Consider the following 25925-nt stretch of genomic DNA (forward strand, 5'->3'; position numbering starts at 1 on the left):
AGTGCCCTGAGACTAAACAGGAGTTGGGGTCATTCAGACCCTAAGACATGTTGCTGGCAGGACTAGAAGAAGCAGTGCCATATATAATGTTTTTGCAGAAAGGGACTTATTATTTCCCTTACTAACAATAAAGCTATATTCTCCTTAAGCTACTCCTTGGCTATGAGTATATCTGGAAGCTGGCTTCGTTCGTTCAGCTCAGTGAGCGTTTATTAGCATGGCTACATGATAGGCACTGCGTCAGATACTGGATGGATGTAAAGGTGAACTGAAGGCCTATCCCTGCCCTCAGGAAGCTCACTTTCTAGCCAGTGGGCACCCATTGGCCAAAAGTGGTGAGCAATGCTCCCTCTCAGGTCTTCCCAACAGGGAGGGTGCCAGGGGAGGGATCCTGGACCCCAGTGAATGAAGGTCCCCAAATCAAGGGAAGCAGATTCATTGCAGAGAAGATGAGCATAATTAGAAGCATAATGGGAAAGAATCACTTACAGTTGAAAGAAATCCTGGTAAATCTCCTCAAAAGTGAATAATCCTTTCTATGAAATAAGTGGTCACAACTCAATTTCTCTGCTTTAAATATCTGGATTTTTCAATAATTGCTGAAAGTGAGGTAACCCTCTAGAAAGCCAGCCAACTGAAATATTTTCACCGGATTTTCCTCAAAGACTCTGGAAGAAGCAAATGGCAGGAGGCCTGTTTTAGCTAATCTTACTCAGCCGGTGAACCAACTCTTTTCCTCCCTCTCTAGGGCTCCCCTCCCCACCAGCCCCTGCCCCAGGAGGGGTGCCAGCAGCCATGATTTCGCTGGCGCTACGTGACACCCTCCGCCGTCCTAATTGATTGGACCAGGCCTAGACCAATGGGGTTCTCTCTCTCCCAGGAATTTGGAATTGAGGCAGAATCGCTGCCAGTGGGCTGGAAAGGGCAGGAGAGACTCAAGATGTTGCAGGCAGCTCTCATCTACCGTAAGAATGAAGCAACAGAACACCAGAGCAGATACAGATCGCAGAGAAGTGGAGGCAAGAGACACATTAAGAGCCTCCGGGATCCTGACAGGATTTTCCACAATCCCTTGAGTCTCATGAGACTCCCTTGTATCCTTAAAATAAATTCCTCTTTTTTCTCCATTTTTTTTTTAATTTACAAGATGATTGGGCACAGTTTGGGGAGTTTGAGCAAAAGGGTGACAAACTCAAAGTTCTCTTTTGATGTGAAGTATAGACAAGTGAGGGGTAGTACAATTAAATCATTATAATTTTAGAGTGAACTTCCCAACAAGCTAACAATGAAATGGGATGCCTTACAAAGCTATGAGCTCTCCATCATCAGAGGCTGAATTTCAATTCCACTTCAAGGAAGTCTTGTGTTGACTAGAAGGTAAGATGCTTGGGGCATTTTTCTAAATAACATATTAAAGGAAGGGAAAGTACCAAAGTTAGTCAACAGAAGGAGAAAGCAAATATAAAAGTACAAAATGTGTTATCCAAATGGGCCTCTTTCTTAAGGAGAAAAAAATTAAGAAAATATAAAAAATAAGTTAGGAGATGTAGAGGAGTAAAATTATAAGGGTAAAAGTTTGCCATGTAATGTATTAATATGTCCACATTCCAGTTGTGATGAGCTGGGCTCCTCCTGTCTCGAGTCCCAGGAGACTCCCTTGTACCCTTAAAATAAATACCCCTTTTTTGTTAAAGTGGATCAGATTGTTTTCTGTTCCTCACAACTAAAAGTCTTAACACACCTGTATTTCCCACAACTCCCTACCATAGTGCGTCTGTTTCAGTCAGTCTGTTGTTGTTGAACAATCCTGCCTTGCTCATTTCTACATTCCCGCATTCACTCAGGTTGATTCCTTCGTGGAAATGCCCTCCCTTTTCCCACCGTCTAGCCTACTCTAACTCAGGTCCCTCCTCCATTGTGACGAGGACTCCGGTCCTCATTGATGATCTCTCTCTTGAGTTTCTCCTTCTAGTCTCTACCACAAAAATTTGGCAGTTGATCTTATTTTGTGACATGTGTTATACTGCTATACAAATGTTGTCTCCCCAAAGAGACTATGAGCTCTTTGAAGGCAGTGACATATCTTCAGAGCCTTAATGTATCTCTTTCAGTGCCAGCACCTGGTTTTACGGGGGCCCCTTCCCCTGCTGGCCTCCTGATTGACTGGCAGGCTGGGTAGAAGGGGCTAAAGAATAGGAGAGCCTTGGGGCCACCCCAGTGGTGTAGTGGTTAAGTAGATCCCAGGCACAGACCTACACACTGCTCTTCAAGCCATGCTGTGGTGGCGTCCCACATACAAAATAGAGGAAGATTGGCATAGATGTTAGCTCAGGGCCAATCTTCCTCACCAAAAAAAAAGAGAGAGAGAGAGAACAGGAGGACCTTGGTTTAGACAGAGCTGCAAGTGTCTCTTGTCTTGCCCTCCTTCCCAACACTGAGTTACTTCTCCACCACCTTGAACAGGGCTTATGACCTCACTTTCAGCAGGTAACGTAAAAACATTGCCCTGGGATAGGGAAAAGGTGATGCCATTTACAAGAGAACCAAACTTATTACTGCCAGAAAAAGTAGGGTCAACCAGCAGAGGTATGGGGCGATGTGCATAAACCCAAACTTTGTATGAACTAAGCATCATTTCAACTTAATTTTGGAAATCTAAATATATGGAATGCATTAGCTGATTTTACTTTTGGCAGCAGACTTAACCATTCTAATCATGTTTTGCTCCAGCAAATTTTAAAATTAGTTTGCATTTCCTAAGCACACATCAGCTGAGTGAGGGCTGAGGGAGGGAGAGAGGGAGAGGGAGATGCTACGAGAAAGCCAGGCTGGGATTAAAACTTTCCTGGCAGATACTTCATTAAGTGGATAATCCACAGGCTGGTCCTTGAAAATTGACTAGAACTGAGTCCTTGGCCTAGAAGAATCTGGTTATTGTAGTGCAAACAGGCACCTACCCACCTGCCCAAGATAACTATAAATAAGGTGCCAAGTTGAGAGAGGAAGGGGAAGGAGGCTATTTATTTACTTCTACATACCTTCTGGGAAAAGAGGAAAGCTAAAAAAACAAAATTTCTCTGTGATGGTAAATTTTCCCTACTTATTTGTAAAGTTGATTAATCTATTATTCTCTGCTAACATGGTAGTGATATTAAATGATGGTAAAAATCCATGTTTCTTTTGAGGGTTCAGTGTGCTTTGAAGGAATAATTTCTTTACCCTCAGCCAGATCTAGGAGGTGGGCATGGACCAGAGTATCTGCTTCTTAGGTGGCCAACATGTCAAAACTCTTTTCCAAAGTCCACCCTCATCCTGAAGGATATTATAGTAATTGCATCACCATTTGTGCGACCACTGCTATGTGTTAGAAAATTAACGTATTATATTTGACATCTTCACCACAACCCTGCAGGTTTGGTTTAATATCATCCCCGTTTTACAGATGAGGAAACTGTGTCACAGAAAGGTTAAGTGACTTGGATATAGTCACACAGCCAGAAAGTAGTTGAGCTGAGACGGAATCCAATGTTCTGTCCCCAGAGCCTGCACCCTTTGGATGGTGCTACCTCTCAAGAGGCCCATTCTGGTGGTCTAGTGGTTAAGATTCAGCACTCTCAGCCCCATGGCCCAGCTTCCTCTCCCCATGAGGGAACCACACCACCATCTATTGGTTGTCACACTGTGATGGCTGCATGTTGCTGTGATGCTGAAAGCTATGCCATGAGTATGTCAAATACCAGCAGGGTCATCCATAGTGGACAGGTTTCAGCAGAGCTTCCAGACTAAGACAGACTAGGAAGAAGGACCTGGCCACCCACTTCTGAAAAAATTGGCCATGCAAACCCTATGACTTGCAGCAGAGCATTGTCTGACATAGCACTGGAAGGGGGGAGGATGGCACAAAAAGACCAGACAGAGTTCTGCTCTGCTGCATACAGGGTCAGCAGCACTAACAACAAACCTCTCAAGAATACAGACTATGGGGGCCTGCCCAGTGGCGCAAGTGGTTAGGTGCGCGTGCTCCGCTGCGGTGGCCAGGGGTTTGCCGGTTCGGATCCCGGGCGGGCACGGACACACTGCTTGGCAGGCCATGCTGTGGCGGCATCCCATATAAAGTGGAGGAAGATGGGCGTGGACGTTAGCCCAGGGCCAGTCTTCCTCAGCAAAAAGAGGAGGATTGGCAGATGTTAGCTCAGGGCTGATCCTCCTCACAAAAAATAAAATAAAATACAGACTATTCTTTAGGCTGGAGAATTGAACTGAATTCACTCCCCAATCTCCTTTTAGGCAGGGTGGAGATGGAAGAACGCCAAAGGTGGCGCGCTAAGCAGTGTTTCTGGGACTTCTGTGTTAGTCTTAGCCAAACTGCTCTATGTGATCTTAAAGACTGTCCATGATGGGCAGCCCTCCCTTGATGGGAGCACAACCCTCTGGGGTCTAACAAAGGGCTGATGCAGGCATTCATGGGCTGCTCTGGCCTTTACTGAGAGTGGCCTCTGGCATTGCTCAGTAGCTAGTTTAGAGGGAAAAAGAAAGTATGTGAGCTAACACATCCTGGCCTTCATCTCCATTAGATTCTGGCTCTACAGACAGGCTTCAGGAATCTGTGGGTCAACTGTAGGTAGAAGTTGTTGGAGGGCTGAGAAAAGATAGTCAAAGAGGAGTCCAGGCACAGTAAGGACAGAGGAAGCTATAAAGAAATTATGTAGGATAAAACCAACATCAAATTAAGGACTGTCTAAATGAAAAAAGTTTAGTAGATTTATCAGTCAGGGTTCTCCAGAGAAACAGAGCCAACAAGAGATATATTTGTATGCAGGTGTATGTGCACGTGTGTGTGTATGTGTAATATGTATATATGAAATATAGAGGTATATTTTAAGGAATTGTTCACACAATTGTGGAGGCTGGCAAGTCTGAAATCTGTAGGGCAGGCCAGCAGGCTGGAAACTCAGGAAGGAGTTAATGCTGCAGCCTTGAGGCAGAACTTCTCCTAGAAACTTCAGTTTTTGCTCGGAAGGCCTTCAACTGATTTTATGAGGCCCACCCACATTATCAAGAGTAACCTCCTTTACATAAGATCGACTGACTGTAGATATTAAACACATCTTAAAAATATCTCCACAGTAGCACCTAGATTAGTGTTTGATTGAATCACTGGGTGCTATAGCCTGGCCGAGTGGACACACAAAACTAGCCATCACAGTAGGATTATCCTAACACAACTATTTTCACTCTTGTACTCTCTTCCAATAATTATATATATTCTACATAGTTGTAAAAAACTGTATTATAAGAATGTATTACTTTTATTATACATATAATACATGTTCATTATAGAAAATTTGTATACATAAAAATTCGCCATTCTAATTTCTTATGTAATTTGTAAACTCTTTTTCATGTTTGTAAGGCTGTCACCTCCATGGGCTTATGGGCATCATAAGAACAGGGGACCGTGTCTCACTCGTCTTTTTATGTCTATCGTTAATCACAGGGCCTGGCACATTCAAGGTGCTCAATACATATTGGTTGAAAAAAAGGGGTTTGTTACATAGTAACAACATTTATTGTTTGTAATAGCTACATAGTAGTCAAAATAATGCACTTAAATTCTCTTAGCTCATCACCTTTTATTAAACACCTAGAGTGTTTTCAGGTGTCTTTTTTCTTTTCCTATGATGAGTTTTACTGCCAAGAACTTCTGTGTACACATTCACTTTTGTTTCATTTGAATAATTCTAGAAAACTTATTTATATGTCTTCTTTAGAGTAGCTTGGCCTAAAACAATCATGCTGATTAGTCAAACTGCCGATTAATTTAGAGGAAAGTGTGCGTCAAAGTGATTCCTTGAAAGATCCATTGAGACTAGAACAATAGCCTCATAATAATAACTAGTAATTGTAAAGCTCATTACAAAACTGCCCCAAACAAAATTGAGCTTTGTTAAGTGTGGCAGTTTTTTGCCTGTTGTTTCTCAGTCCCACAATGGCCTCCTAGGGTAATGGCGCTGGGAGTCTACGAACTACATTTCCCAGCTCCCTTTGGCAGTGGGTTTCCTGTTAGGTTTTGCCCAACTGGCAGGAAAATCAAGATATGAGACAAGGGGAAATGTCTTTGTTCCTTTCTCTCTCTCTCCCTCTCCCTCTCTCTCTCTCTCTCTGTCCATACACTCCCCTTTCTTTCCTTCCTTCCTCTAATGGCATTTCTTCCATTATTCCAGCTTCTGAAACTGTGATCCACCCTCTATGATCTTAGGTTCTGGAAACACCATCACCACCAATTTGTCCTTCAGCCTTGGATAATCTCTGAATTACCTTCATCTAGATCCTCTCTGAACTGCCTTCATCTAGATTTCTCTGAATTGCCTTCATCTAGATATCTCTGAATTGCCTCATCTAGATATCTCTGAATTACCCTCATCTAGATATCTCTGAATTGCCTTCATCTAGATAAGCTCTGAGTTACCTTCATCTAGATATCTCTGAATTAACTTCATCTCTCCTTTTTTGCTCTTCGACTTTCTAAGATCTTTGTAATCTATACCCTTTTTGTAGTATTAAATATCCTGTGTTTGAAATACCTAGGTTGGTTTCTGTTTTCCTGTCTAGACCCTGATTGAAGCAATAAAGACAGAATTGTTAAAGAGGAACTGCTCATCTGGTTTTGCCCACTTTGGTCTCCAAAATCTTGACTTTAAGAACCAATCCAGGTACACTTTTCAAAAATGTCTATATTAATCATGTTTTTTAATTTTCTGTATTTTATGATGTTTTGACATCTTAAAAAGCTCACTGGCCAGAGAGAGACTGCCCTCCCAGAGCTAGCCCTTTATTAGAGACAGCAAAGGGCTCACCAGGAGCACATCTCTCATACACAAATCAGCCAATCCTGAGAGAGCAACCAATCCTTACATCACTGTGTCATTCCAAATACTTCCTTCCTACAAAACCTCATTCTCGTTTATCTATATATAGATATTTAAAAATGCTTTTCTATAGCAATACTTTAAAAAGTTCTTTTAGTGTCTTCATGAGGATGTTAAAAGGTTGTTATAATGGCTGAACTCACACTTTGTAGTGAAAACCAAACACTACACAGAGTCCCAAACATAGTGGCACACAGCTGACTATAAAGGCTATAAGATTATCCAATTCCAATTGCTCTTCTTTCCCTAAAGATAACTCTTAACCATCTAAGGGAATGGTTATGGTCCAGGAAAAATTTTCTTCTGCTTCTACCCCTTGCTGACAGGCTAGAACATTAAGCCTCTTCTTTGAAGACCCCTGTTATAAATCTCAGACTTGACTTATCCACTGCGAACAAAGCAGTCTATAAGTATGAAAGAGTTGTCATTCCCCTTATTTTTCTTCCCTTTCTCAGGAGATTAAAAAGGGGTTCGTTGTAAGAATACAAGCAAAACCTTGAAAGGAAGTTCATAGAAACCTGAGGAGCAGAACACTAGGCCAGCAAAGCCTCAGGGGAACTGGAAGAGAGAACTGAAAAGGCATCTGAACTAAGTGTGCTTTCTCCCTCCCCCACCCCCTCCCCTTCTCTCTGTCTCCCTAGCTCCCTCCTTCCCTCCTTGCTCATGTGCTATCTGCCGCTTTGTGGTTGCTTTGCTTTGCCCTCTCCACTGCCTGGGCTCTGTTTAACTTCAGTGTGTACATGGCTCCACAGTGGCTAACCAGCCTCCATTCGGCGTAACTTCCATCTGCCACCCCAGTTGCCCAATCCCTCTGTGATATTGTCCCTTGATTTCTGTGGGTAGTTTCACTTCCCCCTGTGCTCCAGAAATGCTGACTGTGAGCTATGTGATAACAAAACTCTCCTTCTCAAACCTGACGGCTGCATCTTCTCTCTGAGCAAAACTATTCTGTATGCTGGGTTATGGGAGGACGGTTTTAAAGTTCTTTTAGCCAGAAGGGACATTTTTCCTAGCTTCCTGACAAAAGTTTGCTTAAAGTCCAGCCTTAAGATGGCTCCCTATTGGCATGATCTGCTCCCCTATCTGCCCCTTTCCCAACCTTAGCTTCTCTAAGGTTTCCCCTCTCTCTCCTGGGCACACCCACCCTGGCCTTCCTTCATTCTATCCTATTTGCACATTTATATAGGCTGCTCTCTCAACGTGGAACTCTCACCCTCCCTTCTTGCCGGATTAGCTCTCAATCATCCTTGAGATCTCAACTCAGTTGTCACCTCCTTGGGGATGCTCTCTCTGACCTCTCTAATTAGGTAAAACCCCACCCCCACCCATCACAGGCTCTCTAGCATCACATTCAGTTTTACATTTGTTGGAGTGGTCATTTTACAAACACCTTTTCTCCTCGTTAGTAAGTATATGCATCCATTGACCATGTCTGCTTTTGTTCATCATTGTATCCCCAGCATCCAGCACCTGGTGGTCTCTTAATAAATATTTGGCTGTATCCATTCTGCTCTTCAGCAATCATATAATTCATTTCTAAGCTCTCTAACTGGTCTTTTGTAAAAACAATTTGTCCTTGTTTCATAATTTCCTGTTCTTGTTTCATGAATATAATGTCCTCTTTTACCTCCTTAAAGATATTAAGTATAATTATTTTAAAGGCCTGTAGTGATGACCCTATTACTTATGTTTCCTTTTATGTAAGAACTTGTTTTGTTCATCATCTCTCTTTCATTTTCATGAAATGAAAATGGCTTCCCTCAAATGTTTGGTAATTTGTCACTGAGTGTTGGTCTTCTATGGCAGAAGTTTCTCACATGCAGCCAGAGTGCATGTGAGAAATGCACTGCAGTCTTGAAGAAGGTCCGTATTTAGTGACTTCGTGCTTAAAATTCTGTAATGTTTCCCTCGCACATGTTTTACCTCAGTTTATCTTCAAAAAAACTCTAGGTGGTAAACAGAACATGTATTATCATTATCCACATTTTACAACTAAATAAAACTAACATTGTAAGAAATTGTTTTTTCCAAAATCAAGTACTTTACAAAATATCAGAGCCAAACTCATCCCCGACCACCTGAATGCACATCCTACATTCGTCACACCACACTACAGCCGCCTCTCATGTGGATCTACTCAGAGGTTGGCATTTTAGTCAGGGTTCCCAATTATAAGGGACAGAAACCCAGCCCAAGCTAACAGAGCAAAAGAGACAATTTCTACAACCCAAAAAAGGTAACATGTGACATCAATAATGGCTGAACCCAGGGACTGTAATGCTTTCAGGATTCTCTTTCTCCATCTCATGCCTCTGCTTCTCTGCGTGTTGGCTTCACTCTCTCATTCTGCAGATTCTTTTCTCCACGTGGCAGAGTGCTTGGCCTCCAGGACCCCAAATCCACATCTCATCAGCTCTGCCCTCCCACTCCCAGAAGGAAAGAGAGGATTTTCTCTTCTAGCTTCAGTTTTTTAAATCCTCAAGAAAGACTCAGGTTGGTCCAGCTTGTGTCCCTTGCCCACCCCTGGATCACTCACTGTAGACACAGAGATATGATGTTGTCATTGGCCTGATCTAGGTTATGGGCCCACCCCTGTGGCTGGAGGGCAGGGTCTAATTGTCAGCCCACCACCAAAATCATGGAAGCAGCTCCTCAAAAGGAGAGTACTATTCTCACCTTGTTACAGTGAACCATCTAGTAGGGCTTGTGTTGGATGGCTTCCCAGTAAGTTTTGCACACATGGGAACATTGGCTAGCAAACAGGTACAGAGACATGGTTGTGTGTTATGAAAGCTAGTCATGCTTCAGCCTGATGTGGTGGACAGCAGCTGGACCTACGTGTCAGATAGACTCCAGGTTCAAATACCAACACTGTTGTTTAAGAACTGTGTGACCTTAGACAACATGCTCAACAAGAATACTAGAGTGTTTGCTATTCTCTTGAGCAATATATTTAGCTTGGCAGATAAGAAGCACTCAACAGTTGCAACTATACCTCCCCTGATATCTGTATTGTCTATTTCCTTCCTACCTGTCCAGAAAGCAGTGATTCTCAGATAGGATTTTGCAGCACCCCAGGAATATCTTTGGTTGTTTCAAAATTTGTCATGAGAGTCTCAAAAAATTTTTAATAAAAGTTAGTTTAGTGCTTTTCACTTAAAAAAGTAATTCTAATTGTGCAGCTCTTTAGGAGAAGGAAGGCATGAAACCAAATAATCAGAATGAAGCAAACAAAAGGGGTTGTTATAGGCTGAAGTGTGTTGCTCTCAAAATTCATATGTTAAAACCCTACCGCCTGCTACCTGCTATCTCCAAATATGACTGTATTTGGAGATAGGGCCTTTAAAGGGGTAAGATTAAATAAGGTCATATGGTGGGCCCTAATCCAATATGACTTGTGTCCTTTTAAGAAGAGGAAGAGACACCAGGGGGTGTGCACAGAGGGACAATCATGTGAAGAGACAGTAAGCGGTGACCATCTGCAAGCCAAGAACAGAGGCCTCAGAGGACACCAATCCTGCTGGCACCTTGATCTTGGATTTACAGCCTCCAGAATGGTGAGAAAATAAATTTTGGTTGTTTAAGCACTCAGTCTGTGGTATTTTGTTATGGAAGCCATAGCAAATTAACACACTCACCAATAAAAAGACAAAAAGTTTCAGATTGGATTTTAAAAGAGATCCAACAATACAATGTCTATAAAGGACCTATCTAACTTAGGTCCCCAGTACAACCCAATTCACTTCTCACCACCGTTACAGTGAAAAGATCAAATGGCTTCATATGTGGGAGAATGCTATACAAGCTGCATAATATCATCCACATGGGAGGTCTACTGGTGATAATTTTTATTTATTTAACAAATAGTTAAATAGTACTTACAATGTAGTGCTTACCATGTGCCAGTCACTGTTCTAAGCACTTGATAAATATTAACTTAGTTAATCCCCACAACAGCCCTGAGGTAGGTTCTATTCTCTGGCCAATTTTAGGATGAGGAAGCTGGTGCAAAGAGCTCAAGTGTTTGCCCAAGGTCATGTGGCTAACAAAAGGCCGAGCTGGGATTCACACCCAGGCCACAGGCTCCCAGCGTCCATGTCCTGCCCACGATTCTATGCTGCCCTTGACTATGTGGCTGATATTATCCTCATGCACTCAGAGCCACTTCAGTTCTTGGCATTCCCTCCCTCCACCTCCAACAGCTACAGGAGGTCTCCACCGGCAGAAACACGACCACTTGACCCAGTTATTTGAGTCCTGGGGTAGGTTTGGAGGTGAAGGTCTCTTCTTCAAGGAAGCCCTTCTCCTCACCCTTTGCTCTCCTCCAGGCACTGTAGAGCAATCTGCAAGGAGAAATTCTGACCCAGCACCACTGCCCTCAGGTGTGCTGCCATGACACCACAGCAAGTTGGGCGGCCTGGGTGGCATGCAGAGAGAGTAAGAGAGAGGGGGGTTTGCCAACCCACCAGCCCTACCTCTTCCCTTCTCATCCAGAGCTCAGCTTTGAGAAACCGACAGATGTTTCCCAACACCTGACCCACAACTAAAAAGCAGTGCATTTGTCACAGGCAGGAAGATCACTGCTTCTTACTGCCACCAAAGACTGTTTCCCCAGGTCTCTGCTGTTCGGCATGCAAGCAGGAAGGGCAGAGGGGCAATGCAGGTTACTATTCTATGTGTTACTTCCCTCCATGAAAGACACGAGCACCCACACACACAGAGCTTTGTAGCTGCAAGAAGAGGAACTGATTCAAAAAGCAAACCGGGGAAGCACAACTGAGTGGGAGACAGAATTGGATTTCTTTCTTTCATTCATTTATTCATTCTGCAAAGATTTATTGAGTCTCTGGGCCAGGCGCTCATCTCAACACCGTGGACGTGGCCGTTAACAAAACATAGTCCTGGACTCCTTGGAGTTTATATTCTTAAACAAGTAAGGGAATTTCAGATAGTGGTAAGTACCACGAAGAAAATAAAGCAGAGCATTGAGACAGAGAGTAACTGGAGGGGTGTAAGGTGCTACTTTATTGAGAGAGGCGGCTGTGTGAGGGCCTGGGGGAGGGGTGTGCCAGCAGAGGGAAATGCAAGTAGAAAAACCCCAGAGTGGAAGAGCGAGGTATGTTACACGAGATGTGGAAGAACTAGGAGAGACACTGTGGTTAGTGTAACTCTAGTTTAATGAACAGGGGGAAAGTCATAGGCGATAAGATCAAACGTCACTTTACAGAAGGCCTCAAAGACCTTTTGGTAGGTAGATATTTGCCAGTTGGTAAATTATTTTATTGAAAAATAAGAGAAAACAGTTGTTCCCAACCCTGAAGCCAGTGTGGCAGAGTGGAGAGAATTCCAAATTGGGAGTCAGGAGACCCCGAGTTACCTGATCAGATCAGGTAACTTCTTTGAGCCTTCCTTTCCTCTCCAGTAAAGTAAGAAAACGACACCGACTTTAAGAGTTTTGGTGAGAAGTAAATGTGACAGTGTACATAAAAGTACCACCATGTTGTTTGGCACATTAGGTGCTCAAAAACTGGGAGCTACAGCAGTGAGATACACTACACACCTACTAGAATGGCCAAAATCCAAAACACCAAATGCTGGTGAGGATGTGGAGCAACAGGAACTCTCATTCATTGCTGGTGGGGATGCAAAATGGTGCAGCCACTTTGGAGGGCAGTTTGACAGTTTCTTACAAAACTAAACATACTCTCACCATGTTTGATCCAGCAAACATGTTCCTTGGTATTTACCCAAAGGAATTAAAAACTTATGTCCACGCAAAAACCAGCACACAGATGTTTATAGCAGCTTTATTCATAATTGCCAAAACCTGGATGCAACCAAATCCTTCAGTAGGGGAATTATAAATAAACTGTGGTACATCCAGACAATGGAATATTATTCTATGCTAAAAAGACATGAGCTATGACGCCATGAAAAGACATTGAGGAAACTTAAATGCATATTACTAAGTGAAAGAAGCCAATCTGAAAAGACTACACACTGTATGGTTCCAACTATATGACATTCTGGAAAAGGCAACACTATGGAGACAGTAAAAAGATCAGTGGTTGCCAGGGGTTGGAGGGAGGGAGGGATGAATAGGTGGAGCACAGAGGATTTTTAGGGCAGTGAAACTACGCTGTATGATACTACAATGATTGATACATGTCATTATACATTTGTCCAAATGCATAGAATGTACACCACCAAGAGGGAACCCTGATGTAAACTATTGTCTTCGGGTGAATATGATGTGCCACTGTGGGTTCATTAACTGTAACAAATGTACCACTGTGTTGGGTGATGTTGATAATGGGGGAGGCTATGCATGTGGGGGGCAGGGAGTATATGGGAACTCTGTACCTTCCTCTCAATTTTGCTGTGGACCTAAAACTGCTCTAAAAAAATAAAATCTTAAAAAAAAAAAAAAAAAACTGGTGCTAATGATACGTCTAGCCTGGGCGTTATGGGACCTTTGGCAAGTTACGTAACGAAGGGACAATGATCATTTATTGAGTATCCACGTGTGGCAGGCCCTGCACCGGGCATAGTTCACGGGTTATATCTGTGCCCCGTTTGTACAGTGAGGGGGAGGACCAGGTGATACCCAAGATCCCTCCAGCTTGGACATCGACTATTAAGAGGGGCTGTGCTGAGACCACCAAGCAGGGGAGACGAAGGTCATTCCAAAGACAAGAGCAGCACCAGGGAGGGCCTGAGGCACAGGGCCCTGCAAGAGTTTCCCAGAAATCCTCAGGGCCCTTCAGAGCCTCCCAGAGACTCGTGGAGCACACGCTATGTCCTGGTGCAACAAGCACACTCTGAGCTGAGACCTGCCTTGTCTAATAATGTGGTGCTCCGGGAATTGACTTTCCCATTTCCCTCAGCAAAGTTTCTGTTCCACACCCCACCTCCCACCCAGGACGCCACACCTGATGCCCTGATCAAACCACCTCTACTAGTCCTCAGAATTGTCATCAGCCATCTTGCCACTGTGTTTGGTCTTGGCATTATGACTGGATGGCAAAGACCTGGGGGAGTTAGCACCGCTCTCCTCTCCCTGCACTGTTACCTCTATTCCATACATGTGTACCTTTACCCCAGAGAAAGCAGCTACAGCGAATATCAGTGGTGAGCTTGTTGATAAGGACAGTATGCAACCTGAGAGCTGAGCATGGAAAGAGTCTTATTCAGCTCATTTCCACATAGTTCTTTCACTTGATATCAAAAATGAGTCTTTCGTGGACTTCCTACACGTGTGGGATCTAGGAAGACCATGCCATGGCCAGGAAAGGCATTGTCACCATATTATTAGACAAGTGCTTGGGACGATCGTGTAAGTTCTTATAAAGTTATTTCTTTGATTTTCCCATAGACTGGTAGGCATGTGCTGATTTGCAGGCCTTACCTAGGACAGGAAGCTTTTCTCATATTTACAACAGTAACAGTAGTAGTGGTCATAGTCATCATTTTCTGAGCACCTGGCCTGTCTCAAGCCCTATACATATTTAATTCTCACATGTATTATTCTCGTTGAAGTTTCACAACAATCCAGTCTCCCAGATGAAGAACCCAAGACTGAGAAGTGAAATATCCTGTCCAAAGTCATGAGGCAAATAAATGTCGGAGCAGGAATTGGAACCCAGGCCTATTCGATTCCAAAGCCCAAATTCTTTCTGCTGTGCTCCTACTGCCTCTCGAGGTGAAATGGAAAGCCTTGCCCCTGCTCAACCAAAGTGAGCTGGGCCTGCTCCCCCAGGGCCTGCAGAGGCTGCAAACAGCAACGGCAGAGCAAGGCAGAGCAAGGAGAACCAGGCAGAGGCAGAGCTGGTCCTGCAGGGAGGGCTCTTAGTGAGTCCCTCATGGCAACGTGCCTCAAGCCGGAAGTGCCCCCGGAACTTAGAAACAGAGGAGACCTTTACCTTCCTCTCCCAGCAAAATATTTCCCTGTTTGTGAAAAAATGTTATCAACTCAGCCCAACTCTAGTTAGCCTACATTCTGTCTTTGTCTTTCCTGCTTAAGGCAAGGCCCCTGAGGCCCCGTGAGCTTTCTCACTTGGAGAAATTGCCTTCCCTCCTCCCCGTGGGTCCCTTTCCCATCTTCCCGCAGAAAGTCTCCCGGCTCCATTTCCAAAGGAAGCCCAGGGAGGGCAAAAGGGAAATTCCTTCACTTGTTCTGCTCTCCCCAAACCCTGGGAAAGCGAATATTTTCCTCCTGAGCCCCAGGGCTTCTCTCCTGCTCTTCCCTTCCCCAGCCTTCAGAAAAGAGGCTGCGGGTGAAGGTTTTTCCATTTAATTTCATTTTTCATCATTTTTACCCCTTTTGGGTGGTTCACATCTGAGGGTCTCGGTGGATTAACTGGCCAATCAGATTTCATTATGATCCCAAGTAGTTCTTATCATTAAACCTGTAATTTATTTCTTCTGTGTTTCATAAAATGTGAAATATTACCGTTCTCCGGGAGCTTGAAGAGAGCAGGGATGCTCCATTAAGTCCAACACTGCTCCTCCATAAGAGGCCGTAATTATATGCGGATTTTTTTCCAACAGCTAAGTTTCTACTTGCAGATGCTAACAAAAGAAATAAGCTTTTAATCCAAACATAATTAATATGAATTACCTCCCCAGTACACCCTGGCTTTGCACCATTAAACTTAATTTTTGTTTTGCATGATAATTGTGTTATCATTACCGTTTATAGGAGAACTCAGGGACCCTCACTTTGTTTTCAGTCAAGACCAAAGGGACTGGAAATGACTTCCCTCCACTCTGCCAGCCAGAAGCCCAGCGGTCAGCCTTCCTGACCCGTCCCTCCCAGCCCCTGTGGCTTAGGGAAGCCAGAGACCTCTCTCCCACAGAAAAAAGAAAGAGATTTCTACTTACCCGGTGGTGGATTTGCCACCCCAGGGACAGGCTCAGCCGGGGCTGCTGCCTAATCATCATCATCATCATCATCATTGTTATTATCATAATTGTTATTATTGTTCCTAACAGTAATGAGTACCACACCATTTCTTTGCAGCGTGCTCCAGCTACCCTGCCATTGGTTTTTTCTTCCAACTATCTGGAGATCCTGGACTCTGAATTACATAAGCAAAGCCCCAGAAAATCCTAGATTGAGCACCAAAGCCTTGGGTTTTGTTCAAGTTCCTGTTCAAGACTCTGTTCAAGACCGTTTTCCTCTCTCATCTCTGTGTGCCTCAGTTTCCCTCTTTATCTCCCACTCTACTTTAAGAGGAGGATTCATATTTTTATAAATATGAGAAGGAAATTATTACCTTTGGAGCTAGGCACTACATTTAAATATTGGCATTCCTTCGTTACACAAAGAGTTATTGAAAGGACTACTGTGGTCTACTATGGACTAGGTACTGGGAGGAATTTTGTATATATATATAGAATACATACATATATCCCATGACTCCTGTCATCAAGGAATTTACAATCTAGTTAAGGGAGGAATAAAGACACCCAAATGTTTAAAAAAGGAGAGGAATTAAATAACAATACAAAACACCAATATCAAAGGTGGCAAATGGAGCGGCTGCTAGTGCGAGCATTAGTGGAGGCAGAGATTGCACAAGCGTCAGGGAAGACTTGGTGTAGGAACAAGAGTGTGGGCTGGACTTTGAAGGCTGGGCAAGATTTGTAGAGGTGACATCATGGATCAGCAGCCAGTGGAGAAGGGCGAGCACAGGCCTGAAGGAAGGAACACACAGAGCATGGTCTAGGACAGTGAGAAAATCAGACTAGCTATGGCACAATGTCCCTGGGGAGGAGCAGTAAGACCAGGCTGGAAAGGTCATTTGGAGTCAGAATGTGGAGAGTCCTGAATACCAGACCACGTAAGAGGGGGACATGCAGTAATTTTTTAAATGAGGAGAGGAGGTGGCTTAATGGAAGTGGTCTTCAGATGGTCAGTCTGGGGCCCCTGCAGGATGGTTAGACAATGGGGAGACTGAGGCCGAGGAGCAGTGATGACGGGCTCAACTTGGATGGGACATGGGGAACCACCAGGAAAAAACATCTAAAAGAGAATCCAAGGGACTTGGTAAGAGAAATGAGACCAGGGACAGCAGATGGAATACATGGTAACTCACATTATCTAATATAACTGATCTCTCCAGGTCTACCACAGAGCACTCAAAATGCAACGCACGGTCCCTGGCACAGAGCAAGCACTCATGACTATTGGCTTTTAGTAACGATTATTAGTATTAGTATTTTGTCCCATTTTATCCTCCCAGTGTCCCTGTGGAATTGTCCAGGATAGCTCTGTTACATATATTACATAGCTGGACAAGGAAAGTCACTGAGAGATTAAGGAATTACCAAAATGTGATCTTTTTTCCAGTGGCCAAGTAACAAGCATTATTCTTTAGACTCTTTCCTCAACAATATTATTTAAAAAAATCATGATGACAATAACAAGTAGTGCCCAGGCCAGGACCCCAAATCAGTGATGACCCAAGAGTGTTCTCACATGCAGAAGCCATGTCATTAAATATAGCCATTTGTTCTCAACATTCTTTCTTTTCTCTGGGGCAGTGGAGTGGGGAGTTGAAATACTTTCTGTTCTTCAAGACACTGGATCACAGGAGATGGAAGATATTGTCAAAGCCCTTGCATCATGATATTGGCCCCATTTTTCTTGTCAATCTAGACACCAACCATTTGGATAATGTATTGCTTGCAGAGAAGTTTTGCTCTAGGGAAGAACCTTCTATGAAAACCAGACCAGGAGCTGGAAATAGGGAACAAATTTTAAATTAATACAAACGTTGATTTGACAAACTGGGGACTTGGTCTAAAACAGACCAAATCAAGTTCAGTAGTAATCAGTGTAAAGTCTTCAACCTATGGGAAGGAAAAGAAAAAATGATACTGTCAAATGAGTGGGTTAGAATAAAAAAGTGGAAAAAGTGTGGAAGAAAGTAGCAAATGCAGAGTGAATAACAAGGTGAATGTGAATTGGCAGAAAACATGTAATGCTTTGCTGTGTGGTGGGATCGTGCCTGAGTGTCGTATGTGTCTATTGAGAACAGTAAGCATGATGGTAGAATGAGAAAATATGGACAAAACAACATGGGTCCAGCAAGCAATCCTCCCATGAGAATCGGGAGTCAGCCCCAGCTGGGCACTGCATTCCATTTGGACAAGTGATATAAAGGGATAGAGAGCAGGACCTATCAAAAGCCTTCAGGCCCCAGAATTACTTAGTCCAGAGTGGAAAAGTCTGGGTGGAAGGAGATGACTGGGACTGAGTTGATTTAACAATAGGCTTCAACCAATAGGAGGCTCTTTCTCTTGGAGAATGGTGCCCAACTGGTCCTTTCCATGTTCTCTGATGAAAAAAGAGCAAGGAATGGGTTTTGACTGAACTGCAGCAAGGACACGCCAACCCCAAATTTGTCTCCTTGGAATCCTTAGCTTTAAAAGCTGTGTAGAACAGGTTTCTTTTCTCCTGTTTCCTTACCTTACCTTCCTCTGTCTCTCACATCCAGGGCGACACTGGATTCTAGATGGCAACTTGTATCTGCCACACTCTTCTGACACCTGATAGCCAAAACACCCCAGAATACAGAGAAGGGAAGTGACCTTGGGTGGTCATGCAGCCCATCCCTCTGCCTCTGGGCATCTCAACTGTATGAAACACATCTCCAAGCTTAGTTGATATTTCCATATGGGCTTCACAAACCATTTACAGTGTAATCTGGTCCAAAAATATCAGCACGGAAAGATATACAATCATGTGTTAATAGCTTTGTAAAGAAAAATAAAAAACTAAAAAGTGGTAACATGGGAGGTATATTAGAAGGAGGATACAGGATACCTCCCAGAGTCCATCAGAAGAGCTATAGAAGCCAGGCTAGCTCCTGGGCCCTTGTGGACCAGAACTGGCGACTCATCCTCCCCCTCTCCTCTTGTCTGTACCTTCCCTGCCTTCACATAGTTGAGGATATGGCCAGAGGAAGTGCAGGGCCTATGTAGTTTCAACCTGCCAACCCAAGAGGAATGGGCCCCACTACTCTCACAGGCAGGAATGGGTTTTTGTCTAAGTTAAACCAGCAGCTGTGAAATCTGTCTGTTGATACAGTGTCATCACCGGTCCCTCAGCAGGAGGCAGCTCTGAGTATTGATGAAGAATGCTCTGGAGACAGAGGGCTTGAAACCGTGGGCAAGTAACTTAACCTCTCTGTAGCTCAGTTTACTTATCTGTAAAATGGGGACAATCATAGTACCTACCTTGTGGAGTTGCTGTGAGGATTAGATAAGCTAACATGTAAAGTGCTCTGAGTCATGCCTGGCACACCCTTAATGACTAGATAGGTGTTTACTAGTTTTTTAAAGACCATTTCTTTATAGTTGTTACGAACTAGGTTGATCCCAAATCCACATTCACACTCTGAAATTGTCATCATGCCATAATAAATATCAGCCATTAGACTCTACTTATCAGATATCCTACAGGATTATATGGACATTTTATCCACTAGGCAGAAAGCACGAATTTTGAATCTTACATGTTATGAACTGCAGAAAGACACAAATTTGCATAGAGGACTTTATAAAATTCTTTAATTAAATAATATATGTATATTAGAGAATTTCTAGAAAATACACACAAAAAAAACAAGATTGAAAAAAAAAAATTTTCACAGTCATTGCCACTCATGGTCCCTACTTGCATTTTGTCATTTTTTTCTTCCAGACCTTTCTCTGTATTCTGATGGACAATTTAATGTAATTATAACCATCCAATGTGTCAGCATTTCCCAAAACTCTGTTCTGCAGAACACTAATGCTTGAGGATGGTAATAGATGTTAGTTGGATAAAGACCTCTGGGGAGAAATAAGTTCAAGAAGCAATAGGTTAAACCACAGAACTTCTCAGAACCTTCAGTGTCAATATACATTGTGAAGTCCTTAGAGGGGCATATGATACCAAGCATTTCCCAAATATATTTGACACGGGAATAGTATTCCAAAAAACACACTTTAGAAAATTGCTACTCTACAATTTTGTATTCTGCTTATCGTAAGCATTTCCGTATTTTTCATAAACTTTCTTCATACCCTTTTAAATCACTATGTAATAATCTACTGAGAAGATGTGCCATAGATTACTTAACCATTCTGCTACAGTCAGACATTTAGATTAATTTCAACTTTCTGCTAATATAAATAAAGCTACAACTAACATCTTTTTGCATCATAGATTTTTTAAAAAATGAAAATGTGTTTAGGATTAACATCTTAAGACAGATTCCCAGAAGGAGAATTACTGGGTCAAGGGGTGTTAACGTTTTCAGTTCGTGGTACATGGCGCCAACTTGTTTTTCAGCAGGTCTGTATCCATTTCCATGACCCAGCAGCGTGTGGCAGTGCCCACACGCCATGCCCAAAGCAGGACGATTGGCCAAGAGGCTCAAAGTGGGGCTGCTGATGGCTCCTTGCATCAGCCTTCATTAACACCACCTCTGGTGACAGCCTTTGCAGCTGTCAGATCTGGTGCCAGCTCCTCTGCTCTCTTTCTCTTGCTTTTCTCTCTCCCAGCTCCTCCAACACAGACTCCTACGTGGCTCCAGCCTGCAGTTTCTGAGCTAATTGCACAGAGTAAAGCCCAAACCAATATTCTCTACAGCTAACACTAGGGGGGCATGAAAGAGGTTCTGCTCCCTGTAGGGTGCTGGTAAATGTTTAACAACCAGCTCTCCAGGGGGGAAAAGCCCTGATTTGTAGTATTTGCCACTTTCTGCAGTGTAAATACTCTCACTGTGGCTGATTTCAAGCTAACAACCTACCAACTGTCACTGAACTCGGAGTTGGGAAGAGATGTGCACCACAGGCTCTCCTGGGCGGGTAGGGGCTGGCTCCAGACACCATGCCAGCCACAGTTGCCGGCCCACTGAATTTTTCTCTTCTCTCCTCCCTCCATGACACCCCACACCTGTCTGGGTTCTCCTCCACGTCCAACTGCACTCAGGATCCAGGCTAGCAGGCGGGTGGGACCCTGGTGCTCACGTAGCCCCTGAGCTGTAGTACTGTCTACACTCATCCTGTACTGCAGCTTCAGAACTCACTACAGAGGTCCATGGGACTCAGCTGCCGAGTACCCTAGCCCGTAGATACCCTAACCCTGTGCCATCAGCTCAGGCTGACCCCACTGTGAGCCCATCCCCCACCCCCATGCTCTCTTCTCTGGCCACAAAGTCTTGGACTATGGTGCCTCCTGCCCCCTTCCCTGCCAGTTCCTCACATCCCACTCCACTTCGATATTAACCGAGCGCCTGGTCTCCTTCTTTTCCTCCAGTTTCCCGCTCAGCATTCACTCTGTGGATCTAATGACAGATTCACTTTCCACATTCATGAGCCAAATTGGATGAGATTTTTAAGTCTTTTTCTCTTTCTGGCTGTGCAGAAACCCCCTTTGCTCACCCCTCCCCCCACCATGAATGTGTACACACCCATTGAGGATTGAACAGTCCCTCAACCCCATGAGAAGGCCCTGGTACCCCGCCAGCCCTCCACTCCCAAGACCAGACTCTGTCCAGTGTATCCTCAACTGAGTATGATCAGAGATTCTTAATTTCCAGGCTTGAGGCCATCAGACTTCCAAACTGAACTCTGAGTTGGAACATCTTGCTGTGTGCTCTATCCATCTGATTAGACAACCCATGATGTATATTCCAGAATTACAATGGAAATCACTCAGTCCCCTTGAAAAATTCCAGCTGCCACCCAAGCCATGCCATGAGGAACAAGTGGAGTCTGCCATTCCTAATGTCAGGAGTCTCAACAAGAAAACACTCTCCCTGCTACAGCACACACTGTGTCCACATGGATAATGCCCCCCATCCCTACTGCTTACTTTCCCTCCCATAGTCCATATAAACAACATTATAGTTCTCATGTGTCGGCGTCAGCAAGAATGAACAAGCTGTGATTGCAGAAGAAGAGGGCAAAAGTGGAAGACATAATAGGAAAAGGAGAAGGGAAAAGGGAAACAATGATACGGCAAAATGGAAAGGAACAGTAGAAGGTACCAGGGATGACAGAATGCATTATGCTCTCCAACATTCCATTGGGATTTCTGGACCCTAGAAAACATAAATAATGGCTTCCACCTAAAAACAAAGAAATAGATGAATTACTTTTAAGATCCCTACCAGGATCCACATTCCAGCTAACTGCATTGTTACCCGACTCACACACATGTATGAAATAGTTAATAGTAATATTCCTGAGTTGAAGCAGGGAGGGTGCTTAACAGTGTTACAAAGAAGCATATGGATCCCCATATTTTTTACCAAAGGCAATCTATTCTAAGCTTGGACTCAATCTGGGAGTTTCTCTTCCCCCAAAATGAGTCAAGCTCAAACCCCTTCACCCTATCACAGCATAGGGCACTACGCTGACGATGGGAGCAGCAGGCAGGGAGTAGGCAGTGAGAAGCAGAAAGCTAGGATCATTCAAATAGAAACCTCACATAAAGTAAGGCTAGCAGTTGGCATGTAGCTGATCATATTGGAGGAAGCACCCTTCCCAAGGAGTATCATTGGTAAAGATTCTTTACTTAAGCGAACCTGGAGGAATTGCATGAACAGAGACAGATGACTTTCTGTGGTTGGTAATGAGGACCTTGATACAAGAAACACAACATCCCAACCCAAACCGTGGGGGGAACAAAGACAGCACAATGCAAAGGAGGAGAAAAAAAATAGCATAACCTAGAAGGAGAAAAACAGTAAATCATAATAAAAACTGTCCCCTCCTCCCCGCCCCCAGCCACACATGGTTTGGTTAATTCCTTAATGAGGATGGATTGTAATTAATATCAGAACTACACAGTATAATTATTGCATATAATTATGCTTGAGTTAACTGTGGAGTAAATCATATATAGTTTGCATTCTATAGTGTGAGTTTTCAATTAATCTTTTTTGGGGGCAGGGAGGATGCTTCATCAACTCCTTCAATAAAGAACATCTCCAGGTATACATGTACCTCAGGTGGATCTTTGGATATTATGTTCAAGACTGTGATGCTCAGAATTGCCGGACCCAGCAGCTGCATCCCTTACAAACTTCTGCCTTAAACAGACTTATTCCTACCCAGTAGCCCAGCCCAGAGAAGGTGCAGCTACTGGCTGACCCAGAACCTGCCTCAGAATTAAAGCCACCTCTTGGTCTTCTGGTTACTGGGCCCCCCAGTGGGCTCTGTGGGCTGTTTCTGTGGGTCCCTGATCCCTCACCTCTAGAAGCTACATGTCCTTAATCTGTCTCTCTCTGGTCCGCTTTCTCCATTATATCCACTGGACCTGAAACTCTTTCCACTCCCTTCCTGATTTTCAAAGTGCAATCCATGGACCATTAATGGTCACAAAGTTCAACAAAGGAAGGGTTATAGGTCTCCGAGTGCTCCAAAATACAAATTATATGTACTTAATGGAACTTGGACCTCTATATGATGCAGACTGTGGTGTGTGTGTGTGTGTGTGCGTGTGTGTGTGTGACAGAGAAGGACAGAAATCTGGTAGATGGTCTACAGGTGAATCCGAGAGGATTTGGGGTTGCGGGGAGAGCTGGCCAAATCACAGGAGCCATTCTCCCTTGCCTCCCATTTCTTCCCACCAGCACTGGGTGAGTGTTTCTTACAGGGCCTTTGTCACGCTGTCTTGGAGGAGCTGCTCATTCCATCACGTGCGGTTTTTACTCATGGCACCACCCTTCCCTCATCCCCACACCCTATTCCCCGGAGTGGCTGGCAGAATCCTTTCCAGCGGCATAGGGCTTTATCTCAGGTGAGGAGACGTCTTTAAAGTAAATTAATGAATTAATTTAAGAGAGACCTCTAACTCTCCCTTAAAAACTCAATTTCTCTGACGCTTTCCCTCTTTGCTCTCTAAAATCCTTCTCCCAGCCCCATCCATCAGACTCTTAATTAATTGACCTTTTTGCCCCAAATCTCTCCCTCCCTTCCTGGGCTTCCTGAAGCTTCACATCTGGGTGGCTGAGGTTTCAAGCTCAGAATCCTGGGCCCACGCCCTCTGCTGCTCACCGGTATCTAAACAGCCAACCCCTGACTCCGCCTCTCCAACATCACTCTCTAGAACAGTCTAAAGTTTAAACCCTTGACCTCCTTCAAGAACCACTCGGGCAAGCAGCGCCCCCACCTCTGCAAGGAGAAGGCTTAGAGGACTTAGGAGGGTGCACTGCTCACCCAGGACGTGCGCATCCAGCCTTCTCTCCCCTCCCAGTGGCCTCTCTCACCACCGCGAGGAACCTACCAGACCACCAGAAAGGATGGAACCACCCCTTTCTGCCCCCACCGCCAGCCTCCTGTCCCCTCAGCCAGCTTTCAAAAGCCACCCTTAGACAGAATAAGTGACACTAAAAACAGCAGTTCTCCCCCCAACCCCACCCCCTGCCTGCCCACTGATAATAATGGGCCGAGACACTTTTATTATCATTATTAATTAGCACTTTCAAGCAATGGAATTAAATCAATATGGTGGACTGAAACTAATTTTAACAAGCCATTGAGATCAATCATTGGGACTTTTATCTACATAAATGCCACTAAACTTGGCTCGTTAGTGTAACATTAGCTGGAAAGAAAAAGAAGGGAGACTGGCGGGGTTTTAATTAGGAAGACATAAACCGAGCCACAATTTTTCTTCTTTGATTTGCTTTTAATCTCGTCTGCAAAGCTCTCCTGGTGCTGCCCAGGCTGATTTTCAGTCCCAAGCCACTTCAGCGGGAAGGGGAGGGGACCAAGCGAGGAGAAGAGAAGGGCAGGCAGCAGGGAGGAAGGCCCAGGCCCACCCCAAGACAGACCTGGTTATCTCCCTGTAGCCCCTAAATCTGAACTCTCAGATGTCTCTCATCAGAGGTGGCCACTGCTCCCTTTGTGTTCACATTCATTCAGCATTTATTCATTTCTGCATTATATGAAAATTATTTGTGTTCATTAATTCATTCAAGGAACAATAGATAAGCACTTAATATGTCCCAGGCACCCTGCTCACTGCTCTCAGAGAATCAGAATCAGAAAAATAAAAATAAATGAGCAAGAGGTGGTCCTACTCAGCTGAGGAGCCTGCATTCAGGTCTTCTGTCTCTCCGAGATTGATGGCCCCCGGAGGACAAGGACTGTAACTTAGTTATCTGTGTGCCCCACCCCATTGAACCCTATGCTCTGCACCTATAGGAGCCTGGTAAATGTTGGGGTGGGTGGTTAAGAACCTCACTTCTTGACCCACACGTTACCCTGCTCTCTGCCCAGGCCCCTAGAACCGGCCACACTACATATTCCCGGGCATTCCATGGGCACGGACCCCTTTCTAAACTCTGCACTCTGCTCTTGCTCTCACTCACTCTAATAACACCTCTCCAGCCTTGTTCTACTACAGGCTGTGGCTTCTTATTCTTCAAGACTCGGTTCTAAGATTGACGAGTGAGTGGAGCTAGTGGTCTGGCTGTCTGGGCTCCCGGCTGCTCATTCTACCTCTGTGATGGCCGTCACCCCATGTTCCTGAACTCTTCTGTTGGGTCCTGTCTGCTCCCCCACTAAGCTGTCAGCACCCTGCAGGCGGGGACTGGACTCCAGCAACCTCTCTATCCCCAACACCTCCTACAATGCTTGGCACAGAGCTGGCACCTGATTCAGAATGGTAGGCAAGCATGGAGTTGTCTATGTTTACCGAGATCAGGATACAATCCCCACTCAGTGTTTGAGGTTCATCACAGCCTCTCCCTTGGAATACTTTTCAGTATTTCCTCCCACTGCTTCCTAAAACAAGTCTCGATCCTAGACATGATCTGCATGTTCCATCCTTCACATTCTTGATCACTCCACTGGCTCTTTTCCAGTGAATCTTGCCCTCCAAATCCTGCTCATCTTTCCAGGCCTGTCTCAAGCCTCATCTGCCCCACCCCACGGAGACTTTCTTGGTCACAGGAACCTTCCCTATCACAGGAACCTTCCCTGTTC

Source organism: Diceros bicornis, chromosome 29 (genome assembly GCF_020826845.1).
Source record: "Diceros bicornis minor isolate mBicDic1 chromosome 29, mDicBic1.mat.cur, whole genome shotgun sequence".
NCBI lineage: Eukaryota > Metazoa > Chordata > Mammalia > Perissodactyla > Rhinocerotidae > Diceros > Diceros bicornis.